This window comes from Oncorhynchus tshawytscha, unplaced genomic scaffold (genome assembly GCF_018296145.1).
Source record: "Oncorhynchus tshawytscha isolate Ot180627B unplaced genomic scaffold, Otsh_v2.0 Un_contig_8804_pilon_pilon, whole genome shotgun sequence".
NCBI classification, from domain to species: domain Eukaryota; kingdom Metazoa; phylum Chordata; class Actinopteri; order Salmoniformes; family Salmonidae; genus Oncorhynchus; species Oncorhynchus tshawytscha.
The window spans coordinates 9,515-31,150 of NW_024608825.1; positions in this window are offsets into that span (position 1 = coordinate 9,515).

Here is a 21,636-nt window from a genome sequence, read left to right on the forward strand (position 1 = left end):
GGATACGGTGGATTGAGATACAGCCCACCGCAATGAGGAAGGGAGATATCAAAGGATACGGTGGATTGAGATACAGCCCACCGCAATGAGGAAGGGAGATATCAAAGGATACGGTGGATTGAGATACAGCCCACCGCAATGAGGAAGGGAGATATCAAAGGATACGGTGGATTGAGATACAGCCCACCGCAATGAGGAAGGGAGATATCAAAGGATACAGTGGATTGAGATACAGCCCACCGCAATGAGGAAGGGAGATATCAAAGGATACGGTGGATTGAGATACAGCCCATGTAGAAATCTCCAGCTTAAACACACCAGGGGATTTTTTTATTACGTTACTTAGATGTCTGAGGGCCGCGGACATTGTAGGCTAAGGGTTAAAAGGAAAAGTACTGAGTCAAATTGCCAAGGTTACCTATCATGATGTCATGTCCTGACCTTAGTTCCAGTCCGGAGCTGCCAGAGCCGCCCGTCAGTCCGGAGCCGCCAGAGCCGCCCGTCACTCCGGAGCCGCCAGAATCGCCCTTCACTCCGGAGCCGCCAGAATCGCCCTTCACTCCGGAGCCGCCAGAGTCGCCCTTCACTCCGGAGCTGCCAGAATCGCCCTTCACTCCGGAGCCGCCAGAATCGCCCTTCACTCCGGAGCCGCCAGAATCGCCCTTCACTCCAGAGCCGCCAGAGTCGCCGTTCACTCCGGAGCCGCCAGAGTCTCCCGCCTGTCCGGCGTCGTCAGAGTCTCCCTCCTATTTGGGGCCCGCTTTAAGGGTCCCCAGTTCGGGGTCGTCGGCAAGGGTCGCCACTCCAGAGGCGCCACCTAAGTGGGCCAAGACTATGGTGGAGTGGGGTCTATGTCCCGCACCAGAGCCGCCACCGGCTGTGTAATTTTGTCTTAGTGTTCTGAATTAAAATAAATATTAACACGGACACTTACCATGCTGCGTTTTGGTCCAATCTTGACTACTATTCATCAGACGATAAATATTAACACGGACACTTACCATGCTGCGTTTTGGTCCAATCTTGACTACTATTCATCAGACGATAAATATTAACACGGACACTTACCATGCTGCGTTTTGGTCCAATCTTGACTACTATTCATCAGACGATAAATATTAACACGGACACTTACCAGTAAAGAGACATTTGGAACACATCCAATCTTGACTATTATTCACAGGACTGATAACACTGTCCGTTAAGGCTTCAGCACACAGACAGACACATTCTTACCATGCTGTGTTTTGGTCCAATCTTGACTACTATTCATCAGACGAAGGGGATCGTTACACACGTTAATGTAGTTCACTACTTCAGTAAAGAGACATGAGGTTGAGGAACACATCTTCATATGGCTTCACCACACAGACAGACAGCATTCTGGGTACAGGACTGAGGAACACTGCCCGTTAAGGCTTCATCACACAGACAGACAGCATTCTGGGTACAGGACTGAGGAACACTGTCCGTTAAGGCTTCACCACACAGACAGACAGCATTCTGGGAACAGGACCTGCTGGAACCGTGTTTCCCAGTATCACCATGCAAACCAAAGGCATGTGTCTGACTCAGCCCTGTATCCTTCCTTAACCACTAATTGGTGGGATTTGTAGTCCTAACTGGCAGAGTCCTGGATTCCATTACATATCAGCATCGGGCCTCTTTAAAACGTCTGTTTCTGAAATGTAGATGACATTCCATAATAAAAACCCAGGGTTGGCGGAAACTGCTCTGGCAGACGTATCAAATGGCACCCCTATTCCCTATTTAGTGCCCTATTTTTTACCTCACTGGTCTAAAGTAGTGCACTATTTAGGGAACAGGGTTCCATTTGGGACATGCGGCCTCTGGTTAACATAAACTAGAGGCCTGGCTCTTGTAAGGAACCTTGCGGTGGGTTGTGTTTTTTTAGTTTTTAGTTTTTTTGCCGCTGTGCAGGAAATACTGATAGAGACACTAACTCAAAGTGATCCTTTACTATAACTGCATCCTCATTGTATTTTTATTTTTTATTTCAATCTACCAATATAGAACTCTGGATGATTGTAAAACATGATGTGGGACATGCGTTCTGTAGCTGAATGTTGCTATTCTTTATTGGGCCTTATACATAGATACATGTTTAACTCAGGGCAAACTGTAACTAAGAATTCGTTTGATGTCGTTTAATGAGCAGTTTGAAGCTGTGAAGTCTAGTTTAAATTGCTTCTTCAAGTACAGTGGGGAGAACAAGTATTTGACACACTACCGATTTTGCAGGTTTTCCTACTTACAAAGCATGTAGAGGTCTGTAATTTTTATCAGAGGTACACTTCAACTGTGAGAGACGGAATCTAAAACAAAAATCCAGAAAATCACATTGTATGATTTTTAAGTAATTCATTTACATTTTATTGCATGACATAAATATTTGATACATCAGAAAAGCAGAACGTAATATTTGGTACAGAAACTTTTGTTTGCAATTACCGAGATCATATGTTTCCTGTAGTTCTTGACCAGGTTTGCACACACTGCAGCAGGGATTTTGGCCCACTCCTCCATACAGACCTTCTCCAGATCCTTATGGTTTCGGGGCTGTCGCTGGGCAATACGGACTTTCAGCTCCCTCCAAGGATTTTCTATTGGGTACAGGTCTGGAGACTGGCTCGGCCACTCCAGGACCTTGAGATGCTTCTTACGGAGCCACTCCTTAGTTGCCCTGGCTGTGTGTTTCGGGTCGTTGTCATGCTGGAAAACCCAGCCACGACCCATCTTCAATGCTCTTACTAAGGGAAGGAAGTTGTTGGCCAAGATCTCGCGATACATGGCCCCATCCATCCTCCCCTCAATATGGTGCAGTCATCCTGTCCCCTTTGCAGAAAAGCATCCTCAAAGAATGATGTTTCCACCTCCATGCTTCACGGTTGGGATGGTGTTCTTGGGGTTGTACTCATCCTTCTTCTTCCTCCAAACACGGCGAGTGGAGTTTAGACCAAAAAGCTCTATTTTGTCTCATCAGATCACATGACCTTCTCCCACTCCACCTCTGGATCATCCAGATGGTCATTGGCAAACTTCAGACGGGCCTGGACATGCGCTGGCTTGAGCAGGGGGACCTTGCGTGTGCTGCAGGATTTCAATCCATGACGGCGTAGTGTGTTACTAATGGTTTTCTTTGAGACTGTGGTCCCAGCTCTCTTCAGGTCATTGACCAGGTCCTGCCGTGTAGTTCTGGGCTGATCCCTCACCTTCCTCATGATCATTGATGCCCCACAAGGTGAGATCTTGCATAGAGCCCCAGACCGAGGGTGATTGACCGTCATCTTGAACTTCTTCCATTTTCTAATAATTGCGCCAACAGTTGTTGCTTTCTCACCAAGCTGCTTGCCTATTGTCCTGTAACCCATCCCAGCCTTGTGCAGGTCTACAATTTTACCCCTGATGTCCTTACACAGCTCTCTGGTCTTGGCCATTGTGGAGAGGTTGGAGTCTGTTTGATTGAGTGTGTGGACAGGTGTCTTTTATACAGGTAACGAGTTCAAACAGGTGCAGTTAATACAGGTAATGAGTGGAGAACAGGAGGGCTTCTTAAAAAAAACAGGTCTGTGAGAGCCGGAATTCTTACTGGTTGGTAGGTGATCAAATACTGTACTTATGTCATGCAATAAAATGCTAATTAATTACTTAAAAATCATACAATGTGATTTTCTGGATTTTTGTTTTAGATTCCGTCTCTCACAGTTGAAGTGTACCTATGATAAAAATTACAGACATGCTTTGTAAGTAGGAAAACCTGCAAAATCGGCAGTGTATCAAATACTTGTTCTCCCCTCTGTATATACATTCCTCCTTTGGCCGCCTCTCCTTCCAGTTCTCTGCTGCCAATGACTGTATATACACACCTACTCATTCAAGGGTTTTTCTTTGTTCATTTTCTCTAGCAACACAAGTGGGACGCACACACACACACACACACACACACACACACACACACACACACACACACACACACACACACACACACACACACACACACACACACACACACACACACACACTCCCACGCAAACAACCACAAGCTCGGACGTTCAACAGTTGTTCCACATCCCTGAGCCCAACTCAAGAGAAGGACATGATGTGTGAATGCATATACAGTTGTAGCTGGGCTACTAAGGACCCCTCCTTAGTGTCTAGTGTACAGGACCCCTCCTTAGTGTCTAGGGTACAGGACCCCTCCTTAGTGTCTAGGTTCTCTCAGGTGGGTGTCTAGGGTATAGGGTCTCTCAGGTGGGTGACTAGGGTCTCTCAGGTGGGTGTCTAGGGTATAGGGTCTCTCAGGTGGGTGTCTAGGGTATCTCATTTCATTGCTTAACAGAAACCCCTCCTCTCGACAGGGACAAAGTGAGGTGAAAAGTTCATTCTAACTTACTAACACACTCCCAGGTAACTTTTGACCCCTCAACATTATCGATCACCACTTGGCTGACAGTTCTAATTAACAGAAAACCTAGGAATGCACTCACTGTCTTATCTAAAAACCCCAGAGCTAAGTTTCGTCGGTTCAACCATATGTTAACGACCTTATCTGTTTACATAGTCCACTTCTTTCTTCCTAGTTGGAATGGTGTTCATTAACTTTAATTACTCCTTGTCTGTGTCACACAATCCCTTCTTATGAACTCATATTGTTAATCAGATATAATAAAACAGAGTATAAGTTTACTTAGTTTACAGTTCCATTTAAAATGATTTGTTCAGTCATTTAATCATAATTTTCCCAACAGGTGGGTGTCTAGGGTATAGGGTCTCTCAGGTGGGTGTCTAGGGTATAGGGTCTCTCAGGTGGGTGTCTAGGGTATAGGGTCTCTCAGGTGGGTGTCTAGGGTAGGGTCTCTCAGGTGGGTGTCTAGGGTACAGGGTCTCTCAGGTGGGTGTCTAGGGTATAGGGTCTCTCAGGGTGGGTGTCTAGGGTCTCTCAGATGGGTGTCTAGGGTACAGAGTCTCTCAGGTGGGTGTCTAGGGTATAGGGTCTCTCAGGTGGGTGTCTAGGGTATAGGGTCTCTCAGGTGGGTGTCTAGGGTATAGGGTCTCTCAGGTGGGTGTCTAGGGTCTCTCAGATGGGTGTCTAGGGTACAGGGTCTCTCAGGTGGGTGTCTAGGGTATAGGGTCTCTCAGGTGGGTGTCTAGGGTCTCTCAGATGGGTGTCTAGGGTACAGAGTCTCTCAGGTGGGTGTCTAGGGTATAGGGTCTCTCAGGTGGGTGTCTAGGGTATAGGGTCTCTCAGGTGGGTGTCTCAGGTGGGGTATAGGGTCTCTCAGGTGGGTGTCTAGGGTATAGGGTCTCTCAGGTGGGTGTCTAGGGTACAGGGTCTCTCAGGTGGGTGTCTAGGGTATAGGGTCTCTCAGGTGGGTGTCTAGGGTATAGGGTCTCTCAGGTGGGTGTCTAGGGTATAGGGTCTCTCAGGTGGGTGTCTAGGGTATAGGGTCTCTCAGGTGGGTGTCTAGGGTCTCTCAGATGGGTGTCTAGGGAACAGAGTCTCTCAGGTGGGTGTCTAGGATATAGGGTCTCTCAGGTGGGTGTCTAGGGTATAGGGTCTCTCAGGTGGGTGTCTAGGGTATAGGGTCTCTCAGGTGGGTGTCTAGGGTATAGGGTCTCTCGGGTGGGTGTCTAGGGTATAGGGTCTCTAGGGTATAGGGTCTCTCAGGTGGGTGTCTAGGGTACAGGGTCTCTGTCTAGGTGGGTGTCTAGGGTCGGGTCTCTCAGGTGGGTGTCTAGGGTATAGGGTCTCTCAGGTGGGTGTCTAGGGTATAGGGTCTCTCAGGTGGGTGTCTAGGGTATAGGGTCTCTCAGGTGGGTGTCTAGGGTATAGGGTCTCTCAGGTGGGTGTTTATTTATTTATTTATTTTAATTTTATTTTACCTTTATTTAACCAGATCACCTTTATTTAACCAGGTAGGCAAGTTGAGAACAAAAACGAAAGCTCTCTCTATCAATACTCCTTTACCCAGACAGTCTCTGACAGACAGACATGGTCTCTGACAGACAGACATGGGCTCTGACAGACAGACATGGTCTCTGACAGACAGACATGGGCACATGGTCTCTGACAGACAGACATGGTCTCTGACAGACAGACATGGTCTCTGACAGACAGACATGGGCACATGGTCTCTGACAGACAGACATGGGCTCTGACAGACAGACATGGTCTCTGACAGACAGACATGGGCTCTGACAGAAACTGATGCATCAGGTGTATCTCACTGATCATCCCTAAAGCCAACACCTCATTTGGCCGCCTTTCGTTCCAGTACTCTGCTGCCTGTGACTGGAACGAATTGCAAAAATCGCTGAAGTTGGAGACTTTTATCTCCCTCACCAACTTCAAACATCAGCTATCTGAGCAGCTAACCGATCGCTGCAGCTGTACATAGTCTATTGGTAAATAGCCCACCCATTTTCACCTACCTCATCCCTATACTGTTTTTATTTATTTACTTTTCTGCTCTTTTGCACACCAATATCTCTACCTGTACATGACCATCTGATCATTTATCACTCCAGTGTTAATCTGCAAAATTGTAACTATTCGCCTACCTCCTCATGCCTTTTGCACACATTGTATATAGACTCCCCCTTTGTTTTCTACTGTGTTATTGACTTGTTAATTGTTTATTCCATGTGTAACTCTGTGTTGTCTGCTCACACTGCTATGCTTTATCTTGGCCAGGTCGCAGTTGCAAATGAGAACTTGTTCTCAACTAGCCTACCTGGTTAAATAAAGGTGAAATAAAAAAATAAAAAAATATATTTAAAAAATTCCATCACTTTCCTTCTTGGTCAAAAAGACCTTACACAGCCTGGAGGAGTGTTGGGTCATTTTCTTGTTGAAAAATAAATGATAGTCCCACTAAGCGCAAACCAGATGGGATGGCGTAGCGTTGCAGAATGATGTGGTAACCATGCTGGTCAGTGTACCTTGAATTCTAAATATATCACAGACAGTGTAGAAAACCAGCAAAGCACCCCTACATCCCCACACCTCCTCCTCCATGCTTCACGGTGGGAACCACACATGTGGAGATCATCCATTCACCTACCCTGCGTCTCATTAAGACACGGCGGTGGGAACCAAAAATCTCAAATTTGGACTCATCAGACCAAAGGACAGATTTCCCCCGGTCTAATGTCCATTGGTCCTGTTTCTTGGCCCAAGCAAGTCTCTTCTTCTTATTGATGTCCTTTAGTAGTGTTGTTTGCAGAAATTCGACCATGAAGGCCTGATTCACACACTCTCCTCTGAACAATTGATGTTGAGATGAGTCTTTTATTTTTACATTTATTTGGGCTGCAATTTCTGAGGCTGGTAGCTCTAATGATCTTATCCTCTGTAGCAGAGGTAACTCTGGGTCTTCCTTTCCTGTGGCGGTCCTCATGAGAGCCAGTTTCATCATAACGCTTGATGGTTTTTGCAACTGAACTTGAAGAAACTTTCAAAGTTCTTGACATTTTCCGTATTGTCTGACCTTCATGTCTTAAAGTAATGATGGACTGTTGTTTCTCCTTGCTTATTTGAGCTTCTTGCCATAATATGGACTTGGTCTTTTACCAAATAGGGATATCTTCTGTAAACCATCCCTACCTTGTCACAACACAACCGATTGGCTCAATCCGCATTAAGGAAAGAAATTCCAAAAATTCATTTTTAAAAAGGTTAATTGAAATGCATTCCAGGTAACTACCTCATGAAGCTGGTTGAGAGAATGCCAAGAGTGTGCAAAGCTGTCATCGAGGCAAAGGGTGGCTAACACTTTTTGCTTACGACATGATTCCATATGTGTTATTTCATCGTTTTGATGTCTTCCCTACTGTTCTACAAAGTAGAAAATATATATTTTTAAATTAAGAAACCCTGGAATAAGTAGGCGTGTCCAAACTTTTCACTGGTACTGTATATTTATTTTTTTCTCAAGATTTTGGAAATTCTACCATGACCCCATTTTCATATCAGGCAACCCCACATGGGGTCGGGCCCCTAGTTTGGGAACCGCTGCAATAGGAGAACCCTTTTTGGTTCCAGGTAGAACCTCCTGTGAAAATGGTTCTACATGGAACACAAAAGGGCTGTACCTGGAACCATAAAGGGTTCTCTAAAGGCTTCTCATACAGGGACAGTCAAATAACCTTTCTTAGGTTCCAGATTGTTTTTCTAAGAGTGTATGATCTAAAAGGCCAGACTCTAAGAAGCTGTATGAATAAGAGCCCAGAACTTGTAACCTCATCATGGTGGTGCCCCCCCCCCCCAATTGTCCCAAGGCCAGCTCTAATCAACCCAGAACTTGTAACCAGTCATGGTGATGCCCCCCCCAAATGTCCCACAGCCAGCTCTAATAGGTAATAGCTCTAATAGGACAACAACCACCCGAGCCACTGCCTGTTCACCCATTCTATATATTCTACGTATATATATATTCTATATATAGTAGATACCATCTACTGCATCTTGCCTATGCCGCTCTGTACCATCACTCATTCATATATCTTTATGTACATATTCTTTATCCCCTTACACTGTGTATAAGACAGTAGTTTTGGAATTGTTAGTTAGATTACTCGTTGGTTATTACTGCATTGTCGGAACTAGAAGCACAAGCATTTTGCTACACTCGCATTAACATCTGCTAACCATGTGTATGTGACCAATAAGATTTGATTTGATTTGATTTAATCAACCCAGGCCTTCACCTCAGCCAAATGATAATTGCACCAAGAATTTGGCCAAGGAAAACAAGGCCTTTGGTGCTTTCGAGGCCCAGCCAACTCAGATACGGTATCATTATAACTCTTAATTCATATCATTCCTACCAGACCCGGTTCGGAGGCCATTGTGACCATGTCAATCTAAATGGACCGAGCCTGTTGGTTCCCAGTAATTAAACTGTTTTAATGAGGACACACTTTATTCTCTATGACATCACAAAGGAGGAAAGATCCGACTGCAGGGTGCTGACGGGACAAGGGGAAGAAGGGCTACGGGTATGTCCTAAATCGCACCCTATTTCTTTTGGGCCCTGAACAAAAGGAGTGCACTACATAGGGAATAGGGTTCTGGTCTAAAGTAGTGCACTACATAGGGAATAGGGTTCTGGTCTAAAGTAGTGCACTATATAGGGAATAGGGTTCTGGTCTAAAGTAGTGCACTATATAGGGAATAGGGTTCCATAGGGCTCTGGCCTAAAGTAGTGCACTATATAGGGAATAGGGTGTCATAGGGCTCTGGTCTAAAGTAGTGCACAATATAGGGAATAGGGTGTCATAGGGCTCTGGTCAAAAGAAGTGACATTATATACCACTATATAGTGGTACTACTATAGTCCAGAGCCCTATTCCCTATATAGTGGTACTACTATAGACCAGAGTCCTATTCCCTATATAGTGCACTAATTTAGACCAGAGCCCTATGGCACCCTATTCCCTATATAGTGCACTAATTTAGACCAGAGCCCTATGGCTCCCTATTCCCTATATAGTGCACTAATTTAGACCAGAGCCCTATGGCTCTCTATTCCCTATGGAGTGCACTACTTTTGAATGTGGCCCATCGTGCTCCAGAAGTGACGTTCCTTAGAGACCTCTATCGGTGTGGAGAGAAGATACATGTAAACCCTTTTCAGCGTCGGTACACTTCAGGGCCCATTCTGGAACATTTAGGCCCAAAATCCACGTCAGACCAGGAATGATTTCTGAACGGTTGATGAGGAGACACGTCAGGAGTAGGGTCAGACTGTTTTGTAAAGAGGGGAAGGGGAGGAAGGGGGCAGTAGGGGTGATTTCATGACCTTACACATTACCACGGCCAGTCCTCTCTTCCGTCCGGTCTGGAGACGTCCAATGCCTCATTTTTGTGCGTTAAGAGTCGTCATTCTGCTGACACCCTATTCCCTATATAGGGAATAGGGTGTCATTTGGGACCTAGAAGGTACCTGATGTCCTCAGGTAAAGCATCAGTACCGGTAAGCTGCTGCTGCAGGACAGGTGGGTGGAAGAGGAAAAAGCCCCCTGCGCCAGTTGGCATCTCCTGCGCCAGTTGGCATCTCCTGCGCCAGTTGGCATCTCCTGTGCCAGTTGGCATCTCCTGTGCCTCTTGTCTTTTCATACAAGCGGGAATTTACACAATTACACAACACCATGAGGGTAGAGAGCAGCGTCTGTGTAAACAGTAGCCTTCCTCCTCCTCCTTCTCTCTGACCGTGTGCCCAACCTGAAACCAACCACGAGTCTACTGACAGATATGTGGCAACAGAACATCAGTGTGGTTGGCTGACAGTGGGCGTAAGAGGAGTAGAAAGGGTTGACTGTCTAAAATGTATCAAGGCGGAGGGTAGACGAGCTCCACGGGTCGTGAATCTAGTCATCTTTACCTGTACGTGCCTGAAACCATTCTACTGACAGATATGTGCCAACCGAAAGCTTAGAGGGTTTTTTCCCCTCCTCTCCATTACTGGCAGTGGGTGGGTTGATGGCTGTATAAATACACCTGGGGAGGAACCAAGCTTCACAGGTGGTGTAACCTGTTCCCTATATAGTGGTACTACTATAGACCAGAGCCCTATTCCCTATATAGTGGTACTACTATAGACCAGAGCCCTATTCCCTATATAGTGGTACTACTATAGACCAGAGTCCTATTCCTACAGGACAGTAGATCTCCAGGAAGAGGGTTGGTCTGAAAACCTACAGGACAGTAGATCTCCAGGAAGAGGGTTGGTCGGAAAAACCTACAGGACAGTAGATCTCCAGGAAAAGGGTTGGGTAGCCCTGTTGTAGACAATAGAGACCAGTCAGGTACCTTGTAGACCAAGCAGGTATCTTGTAGACAATACAGACCAGTCAGGTATCTTGTAGACCAGTCAGGTATCTTGTAGACCAGTCAGGTGTCTTGTAGACCAGTCAGGTATCTTGTAGACCAGTCAGGTATCTTGTAGACCAGTCAGGTATCTTGTAGACCAGTCAGGTATCTTGTAGACAATACAGACCAGTCAGGTATCTTGTAGACCAGTCAGGTATCTTGTAGACAATACAGACCAGTCAGGTATCTTGTAGACCAGTCAGGTATCTTGTAGACAATACAGACCAGTCAGGTATCTTGTAGACAATACAGACCAGTCAGGTATCTTGTAGACCAGTCAGGTATCTTGTAGACAATACAGACCAGTCAGGTATCTTGTAGACAATACAGACCAGTCAGGTATCTTGTAGACCAGTCAGGTATCTTGTAGACAATACAGACCAGTCAGGTATCTTGTAGACAATACAGACCAGTCAGGTATCTTGTAGACAATACAGACCAGTCAGGTATCTTGTAGACCAGTCAGGTATCTTGTAGACAATACAGACCAGTCAGGTATCTTGTAGACCATACAGACCAGTCATTTATCTAACACTTTAGGAAAGGATGTCACATGACGCTGGAGAGACGAAGCAGGTACGGCGAGCCAAACGTTTCATAAAGAACGGACAATGGAACGAGACAGAAACAGCGTCAACATACAAGAAAACAAAGACAGAAAACAATCAATGCATCAGCGGGGAACAGAGCAGGAAACTGACAAATATAGGGGAGGAAATGAACAGGTGATATGTGAGTCCAGGTGAGTCTGATATCGCTGAAGCGCGTGCCGAGGGAAGGCAGGTGATACGTGAGTCCAGGTGAGTCCAATATCGCTGAAGCGCGTGCCGAGGGAAGGCAGGTGATACGTGAGTCCAGGTGAGTCCAATATCGCTGAAGCGCCTGCCGAGGGAAGGCAGGTGATACGTGAGTCCAGGTGAGTCCAATATCGCTGAAGCGCGTGCCGAGGGAAGGCAGGTGATACGTGAGTCCAGGTGAGTCCAATATCGCTGAAGCGCGTGCCGAGGGAAGGCAGGTGATACGTGAGTCCAGGTGAGTCCAATAACGCTGAAGCGCGTGCCGAGGGAAGGCAGGTGATACGTGAGTCCAGGTGAGTCCAATATCGCTGAAGCGCGTGCCCAGGGAAGGCAGGTGATACGTGAGTCCAGGTGAGTCCAATATCGCTGAAGCGCGTGCCGAGGGAAGGCAGGTGATACGTGAGTCCAGGTGAGTCCAATATCGCTGAAGCGTGTGCCCAGGGAAGGCAGGTGATACGTGAGTCCAGGTGAGTCCAATATCGCTGAAGCGCGTGCCGAGGAAGGCAGGTGATACGTGAGTCCAGGTGAGTCCAATATCGCTGAAGCGCGTGCCCAGGGAAGGCAGGTGATACGTGAGTCCAGGTGAGTCCAATATCGCTGAAGCGCGTGCCCAGGGAAGGCAGGTGATACGTGAGTCCAGGTGAGTCCAATATCGCTGAAGCGCGTGCCCAGGGAATGCAGGTGATACGTGAGTCCAGGTGAGTCCAATATCGCTGAAGCGCGTGCCCAGGGAATGCAGGTGATACGTGAGTCCAGGTGAGTCCAATATCGCTGAAGCGCGTGCCCAGGGAAGGCAGGTGTGCGTATTTGATGGCAGGAGTACGTGATGCAGGGCAGCTTGGCGCCCTCAAGCAGCCAGGGGAGGGGAGAGCGGGAGCAGACTTGGCAACAGGAAGTAGTTCCCAGCCAGCTTTGAAATCTTTTTTTCTTTGTATTCATTCCCAGAATCTTTCAATAGCAGTGTTTTATTTATAAAGATGAATACTGCTTGTTGTTTCTATGCCAGATAGACACATGTTGTTAGAAAGGAGGCTTCATTCAGTCCTGAAGCATGGTGTACCTTCTGCTGAGTTACGGGAGGCTACTTCAGGAAGGGAGGTTTTCAGTCTAGTTAACATTGCCATCTGGTGGCAAGCTTATGATGGTACCAGTCTGTTCTGGACTTATGATGGTACCAGTCTGTTCTGGTCTTATGATGGTACCAGTCTGTTCTGGTCTTATGATGGTACCAGTCTGTTCTGGTCTTATGATGGTACCAGTCTGTTCTGGTATTCTATAATAGCCTTATGATGGTACCAGTCTGTTCTGGTCTTATGATGGTACCAGTCTGTTCTGGTCTTATGATGGTACCAGTCTTCTATAATAGCCTTATGATGGTACCAGTCTGTTCTGGTCTTATGATGGTACCAGTCTGTTCTAGTCTTATGATGGTACCAGTCTGTTCTGCTCTTATGATGGTACCAGTCTGTTCTGGTCTTATGATGGTACCAGTCTGTTCTGGTCTTATGATGGTACCAGTCTGTTCTGGTCTTATGATGGTACCAGTCTGTTCTGGTCTTATGATGGTACCAGTCTGTTCTGGTCTTATGATGGTACCAGTCTGTTCTGGTCTTATGATGGTACCAGTCTGTTCTGGTCTTATGATGGTACCAGTCCTCTATAATAGCCTTATGATGGTACCAGTCTGTTCTGGTCTTATGATGGTACCAGTCTGTTCTAGTCTTATGATGGTACCAGTCTGTTCTGGTCTTATGATGGTACCAGTCTGTTCTGGTCTTATGATGGTACCAGTCTGTTCTGGTCTTATGATGGTACCAGTCTGTTCTGGTCTTATGATGGTACCAGTCTGTTCTGGTCTTATGATGGTACCAGTCTGTTCTTGTCTTCTATAATAGCCTTATGATGGTACCAGTCTGTTCTGGTCTTATGATGGTACCAGTCTGTTCTGGTCTTATGATGGTACCAGTCTGTTCTGGTCTTATGATGGTACCAGTCTGTTCTGGTCTTATGATGGTACCAGTCTTCTATAATAGCCTTATGATGGTACCAGTCTGTTCTGGTCTTATGATGGTACCAGTCTGTTCTAGTCTTATGATGGTACCAGTCTGTTCTGCTCTTATGATGGTACCAGTCTGTTCTGGTCTTATGATGGTACCAGTCTGTTCTGGTCTTATGATGGTACCAGTCTGTTCTGGTCTTATGATGGTACCAGTCTGTTCTTGTCTTCTATAATAGCCTTATGATGGTACCAGTCTGTTCTGGTCTTATGATGGTACCAGTCTGTTCTGGTCTTATGATGGTACCAGTCTGTTCTAGTCTTATGATGGTACCAGTCTGTTCTAGCCCTATGATGGTACCAGTCTTCTATAATAGCCTTATGATGGTACCAGTCCTCTATAATAGCCTTATGATGGTACCAGTCTGTTCTGGTCTTATGATGGTACCAGTCTGTTCTAGTCTTATGATGGTACCAGTCTGTTCTGGTCTTATGATGGTACCAGTCTGTTCTGGTCTTATGATGGTACCAGTCTGTTCTAGTCTTATGATGGTACCAGTCTGTTCTGCTCTTATGATGGTACCAGTCTGTTCTTGTCTTCTATAATAGCCTTATGATGGTACCAGTCTGTTCTGGTCTTATGATGGTACCAGTCTGTTCTAGTCTTATGATGGTACCAGTCTGTTCTGCTCTTATGATGGTACCAGTCTGTTCTGGTCTTATGATGGTACCAGTCTGTTCTAGTCTTATGATGGTACCAGTCTGTTCTGGTCTTATGATGGTACCAGTCTGTTCTTGTCTTCTATAATAGCCTTATGATGGTACCAGTCTGTTCTGGTCTTATGATGGTACCAGTCTGTTCTGGTCTTATGATGGTACCAGTCTGTTCTGGTCTTATGATGGTACCAGTCTGTTCTAGTCTTATGATGGTACCAGTCTGTTCTGGTCTTATGATGGTACCAGTCTGTTCTGGTCTTATGATGGTACCAGTCTGTTCTGGTCTTATGATGGTACCAGTCTGTTCTGCTCTTATGATGGTACCAGTCTGTTCTGGTCTTATGATGGTACCAGTCTGTTCTGGTCTTATGATGGTACCAGTCTGTTCTAGTCTTATGATGGTACCAGTCTGTTCTGGTCTTATGATGGTACCAGTCTGTTCTTGTCTTCTATAATAGCCTTATGATGGTACCAGTCTGTTCTGGTCTTATGATGGTACCAGTCTGTTCTGGTCTTATGATGGTACCAGTCTGTTCTGGTCTTATGATGGTACCAGTCTGTTCTGGTCTTATGATGGTACCAGTCTGTTCTAGTCTTATGATGGTACCAGTCTGTTCTGGTCTTATGATGGTACCAGTCTGTTCTGGTCTTATGATGGTACCAGTCTGTTCTGGTCTTATGATGGTACCAGTCTGTTCTTGTCTTCTATAATAGCCTTATGATGGTACCAGTCTGTTCTGGTCTTATGATGGTACCAGTCTGTTCTGGTCTTATGATGGTACCAGTCTGTTCTGGTCTTATGATGGTACCAGTCTGTTCTGGTCTTATGATGGTACCAGTCTGTTCTGGTCTTATGATGGTACCAGTCTGTTCTAGTCTTATGATGGTACCAGTCTGTTCTGGTCTTATGATGGTACCAGTCTGTTCTGGTCTTATGATGGTACCAGTCTGTTCTGGTCTTATGATGGTACCAGTCTGTTCTGGTCTTATGATGGTACCAGTCTGTTCTTGTCTTCTATAATAGCCTTATGATGGTACCAGTCTGTTCTGGTCTTATGATGGTACCAGTCTGTTCTGGTCTTATGATGGTACCAGTCTGTTCTGGTCTTATGATGGTACCAGTCTGTTCTAGCCCTATGATGGTACCAGTCTGTTCTGGTCTTATGATGGTACCAGTCTGTTCTGGTCTTATGATGGTACCAGTCTGTTCTGGTCTTATGATGGTGCCAGTCTGTTCTAGCCTTAAGATGGAACCAGTCTGTTCTGGTCTTATGATGGTACCAGTCTGTTCTGGTCTTATGATGGTGCCAGTCTGTTCTAGCCTTAAGATGGAACCAGTCTGTTCTGGTCTTATGATGGTACCAGTCTGTTCTGGTCTTATGATGGTACCAGTCTGTTCTGGTCTTATGATGGTACCAGTCTGTTCTAGTCTTATGATGGTGCCAGTCTGTTCTGGTCTTATGATGGTACCAGTCTGTTCTGGTCTTATGATGGTACCAGTCTGTTCTGCTCTTATGATGGTACCAGTCTGTTCTAGTCTTATGATGGTACCAGTCTGTTCTGCTCTTATGATGGTGCCAGTCTGTTCTAGTCTTATGATGGTACCAGTCTGTTCTGCTCTTATGATGGTGCCAGTCTGTTCTAGTCTTATGATGGTACCAGTCTGTTCTGCTCTTATGATGGTGCCAGTCTGTTCTAGTCTTATGATGGTACCAGTCTGTTCTGCTCTTATGATGGTACCACTCTGTTCAGTCTGTTCTCTCTTATGATGGTACCAGTCTGTTCTAGTCTTATGATGGTACCAGTCTGTTCTAGTCTTATGATGGTACCAGTCTGTTCTGGTCTTATGATGGTACCAGTCTGTTCTAGTCTTATGATGGTACCAGTCTGTTCTGGTCTTATGATGGTACCAGTCTGTTCTAGCCCTATGATGGTACCAGTCTTCTATAATAGCCTTATGATGGTACCAGTCTGTTCTGGTCTTATGATGGTGCCAGTCTGTTCTGGTCTTATGATGGTACCAGTCTGTCCTAGTCTTATGATGGTACCAGTCTGTCCTGGTCTTATGATGGTACCAGTCTGTCCTAGCCTTATGATGGTACCAGTCTGTCCTGGTCTTATGATGGTACCAGTCTGTTCTGGTCTAATATACTTGCCTTCATTGAGTATGTCATCACACTATCTTCACCATGGCACTACTGCTGGACTTCTGAAAACACACAATAGGCAGAATCTCTTTGATTCCTCACGTCCTTTCACCTTCTACTCGAAACCCACTGGATGGAAATGGAGAGGAGCCAGGAACCAAAGGAAGAACAGACAGCGTTCCATATAAGATAACTCACTTCCGGCATCCATCTAGCGCCCATCGCCACTGTAGTAGGGGGACATGACATCTGAACAGCCTTAGTCAACCATCTCACTGTATTTTCATTTAAGCAAAGGTCTGTATTGTGACACTACTACGACAAATACAGTATCTCATGTGTGTAGGCTTTTATGAAAATTAACCAGTTTATTAAAGATAAACTGAAGCCCAGGTTGTCGTTTCTAGTACACGGTAGTGAATAACTAGTTGATTAAAGATGACCTACTGCCCAGGTTGTCATTTCTAGTACACGGTAGTGAATAACCAGTTGATTAAAGATGACCTACTGCCCAGGTTGTCATTTCTAGTACACGGTAGTGAATACCAGTTGATTAAAGATGACCTACTGCCCAGGTTGTCATTTCTAGTACACGGTAGTGAATACTAGTTGATTAAAGATGACCTACTGCCCAGGTTGTCGTTTCTAGTACACGGTAGTGAATACTAGTTGATTAAAGATGACCTACTGCCCAGGTTGTCGTTTCTAGTACACGGTAGTGAATAACTAGTTGATTAAAGATGACCTACTGCCCAGGTTGTCGTTTCTAGTACACGGTAGTGAATAACTAGTTGATTAAAGATGACCTACTGCCCAGGTTGTCGTTTCTAGTACACGGTAGTGAATAACCAGTTGATTAAAGATGACCTACTGCCCAGGTTGTCGTTTCTAGTACACGGTAGTGAATAACTAGTTGATTAAAGATGACCTACTGCCCAGGTTGTCGTTTCTAGTACACGGTAGTGAATAACTAGTTGATTAAAGATGACCTACTGCCCAGGTTGTCGTTTCTAGTACACGGTAGTGAATAACTAGTTGATTAAAGATGACCTACTGCCCAGGTTGTCGTTTCTAGTACACGGTAGTGAATAACTAGTTGATTAAAGATGACCACTGCCCAGGTTGTCGTTTCTAGTACACGGTAGTGAATAACTAGTTGATTAAAGATGACCTACTGCCCAGGTTGTCGTTTCTAGTACACGGTAGTGAATAACTAGTTGATTAAAGATGACCTACTGCCCAGGTTGTCATTTCTAGTACACGGTAGTGAATACCAGTTGATTAAAGATGACCTACTGCCCAGGTTGTCGTTTCTAGTACACGGTAGTGAATAACTAGTTGATTAAAGATGACCTACTGCCCAGGTTGTCGTTTCTAGTACACGGTAGTGAATAACTAGTTGATTAAAGATGACCTACTGCCCAGGTTGTCGTTTCTAGTACACGGTAGTGAATAACTAGTTGATTAAAGATGACCTACTGCCCAGGTTGTCGTTTCTAGTACACGGTAGTGAATAACTAGTTGATTAAAGATGACCTACTGCCCAGGTTGTCGTTTCTAGTACACGGTAGTGAATAACTAGTTGATTAAAGATGACCTACTGCCCAGGTTGTCGTTTCTAGTACACGGTAGTGAATACTAGTTGATTAAAGATGACCTACTGCCCAGGTTGTCATTTCTAGTACACGGTAGTGAATACCAGTTGATTAAAGATGACCTACTGCCCAGGTTGTCGTTTCTAGTACACGGTAGTGAATACCAGTTGATTAAAGATGGCCTACTGCCCAGGTTGTCATTTCTAGTACACGGTAGTGAATACCAGTTGATTAAAGATGACCTACTGCCCAGGTTGTCATTTCTAGTACACGGTAGTGAATACTAGTTGATTAAAGATGACCTACTGCCCAGGTTGTCGTTTCTAGTACACGGTAATGAATAACTAGTTGCTTTCAACAGGCTTCTCTTTCCATATAGTATTTATTACATTTACAACTCATTTCACAAACAAGACACAGAACTCATTTTAACAGGACCGTGACAGCGAGACATGAATTTTTACATCATGCCAAAAAACAAAAACAAATCATTAAAGTCATTTTGAAATGTATATAAATCCTTGTATAGTTTAAACATGACATTTTCTGTTCTCTTTTTTTCTCTCCATATATAAGCACATAACTATCTATTTCAACCCAGGATGTAATTTGCAGTAGTATCTGGACTGTTCAGGTCCAGTCATCTCATTTTACAATAGGACATCATTCCTACACACTTATTATTTATAAAGACAGGGACATAATCCACACACACACATATCATTTTCAGAGAATAACAGAACATGTTTCGGGAGGGTGAAAATTATTCCAGTAAACTCTGCTCATCCATCTATGGATATTGTACATGACAGTATCTGGGGGGTCCCAAATGGAACCCTGGTCAAACTAAGTGCACTACTTAGTGAATAGGGTTCCATGGTCAAACTAAGTGTACTACTTAGTAAATAGGGGTCCATGGTCAAACTAAGTGTACTACTTAGTAAATAGGGGTCCATGGTCAAACTAAGTGCACTACTTAGTGAATAGGGGTCCATGGTCAAACTAAGTGTACTACTTAGTGAATAGGGGTCCATGGTCAAACTAAGTGTACTACTTAGTGAATAGGGGTCCATGGTCAAACTAAGTGCACTACTTAGTGAATAGGGGTCCATGGTCAAACTAAGTGCACTACTTAGTGAATAGGGGTCCATGGTCAAACTAAGTGCACTACTTAGTGAATAGGGGTCCATGGTCAAACTAAGTGCACTACTTAGTGAATAGGGGTCCATGGTCAAACTAAGTGCACTACTTAGTGAATAGGGGTCCATGGTCAAACTAAGTGCACTACTTAGTGAATAGGGGTCCATGGTCAAACTAAGTGCACTACTTAGTGAATAGGGGTCCATGGTCAAACTAAGTGCACTACTTAGTGAATAGGGGTCCATGGTCAAACTAAGTGCACTACTTAGTGAATAGGGGTCCATGGTCAAACTAAGTGCACTACTTAGTGAATAGGGGTCCATGGTCAAACTAAGTGCACTACTTCAAGTGAATAGTGGGGTCCATGGTCAAACTAAGTGCACTACTTAGTGAATAGGGGTCCATGGTCAAACTAAGTGCACTATTTAGTGAATAGGGGTCCATGGTCAAACTAAGTGCACTACTTAGTGAATAGGGTTCCATGGTCAAACTAAGTGCACTATTTAGTGAATAGGGTTCCATGGTCAAACTAAGTGTACTACTTAGTGAATAGGGGTCCATTAGAGACACACACACTTAAACTGCTGAATGTAAAGAGTTGCTTCACTTCTATAGCGACTACAAAAAAATAAAAAATAAAACACTCAACCAATCAAGACAGTATTGTTCATTGTCAGAACAAGCAACCAGCTAGGGACAAATACCTTTCAAATGGGGTGACGGACTCACACCGGACTCAAATAAATATCTGATCCACTCCGGCTATACAAGTCAAAAGGATGAGAGATGGAACGCGTTTCTGTCTAAAGTGAACCTGCTGATGGCACGTTCACTTCCTGTGATTTTTAAGGGCAAAATAGACTGTGCCCGATGATTGGTTAAAAACGGCAAGCAGCCATCCAATAGCCCGTCATTCCTTAGTGGAGTTGGCTGGCTGGCTGAATGTCTCAGAGGAGGAACCAGTGTGCTCTTCTGAAGTCACGTTGACCCATATGTGTTATAGAAGTAGCAGTATCTTTCAGAAATAAACCAACACCTTGTTAAGTTACTAGTTGAACGCCAGCGGTAGAGGATGCCTGGTATTTAGAATCTATCCATGAAGAGACAAACACAATGGGAGTTGGAGCACATTTACCCGTTCCCAATGGAGAAGGACTGGACATGGCATCGCTCAGCTATTGAAAGAAGAGCTGTCAATCTCAAATTAGAAGATACATGTGTTTGTACAGTAACTGTGGATCGGAGAGAAGCTGTGGATGGGTACGTGGGATTAGAAGATAAAGATGACGTGTGTGTGTGTGTGTCAGATCAGAATGTAGGGAGGTACTGGTGTGTGTGTGTCAGATCAGAATGTAGGGAGGTACTGGTGTGTGTGTGTGTTCAGATCAGAATGTAGGGAGGTACTGGTGTGTGTGTGTGTGTGTTCAGATCAGAATGTAGGGAGGTACTGGTGTGTGTGTGTGTGTGTTCAGATCAGAATGTAGGGAGGTACTGGTGTGTGTGTGTGTGTTCAGATCAGAATGTAGGGAGGTACTGGTGTGTGTGTGTGTGTGTTCAGATCAGAATGTAGGGAGGTACTGGTGTGTGTGTGTGTGTGTTCAGATCAGAATGTAGGGAGGTACTGGTGTGTGTGTGTGTGTGTGTCAGATCAGAATGTAGGGAGGTACTGGTGTGTGTGTGTGTGTGTGTCAGATCAGAATGTAGGGAGGTACTGGTGTGTGTGTGTGTGTGTCAGATCAGAATGTAGGGAGGTACTGGTGTGTGTGTGTGTCTCAGATCAGAATGTAGGGAGGTACTGTGTGTGTGTGTGTCTCAGATCAGAATGTAGGGAGGTACTGGTGTGTGTGTGTGTCTCAGATCAGAATGTAGGGAGGTACTGGTGTGTGTGTGTGTGTGTCTCAGATCAGAATGTAGGGAGGTACTGGTGTGTGTGTGTGTCTCAGATCAGAATGTAGGGAGGTACTGGTGTGTGTGTGTCTCAGATCAGAATGTAGGGAGGTACTGGTGTGTGTGTGTCAGATCAGAATGTAGGGAGGTACTGGTGTGTGTGTGTCAGATCAGAATGTAGGGAGGTACTGGTGTGTGTGTGTGTCTCAGATCAGAATGTAGGGAGGTACTGGTGTGTGTGTGTCTCAGATCAGAATGTAGGGAGGTACTGGTGTGTGTGTGTCAGATCAGAATGTAGGGAGGTACTGGTGTGTGTGTGTCAGATCAGAATGTAGGGAGGTACTGGTGTGTGTGTGTCAGATCAGAATGTAGGGAGGTACTGGTGTGTGTGTGTCAGATCAGAATGTAGGGAGGTACTGGTGTGTGTGTGTCAGATCAGAATGTAGGGAGGTACTGGTGTGTG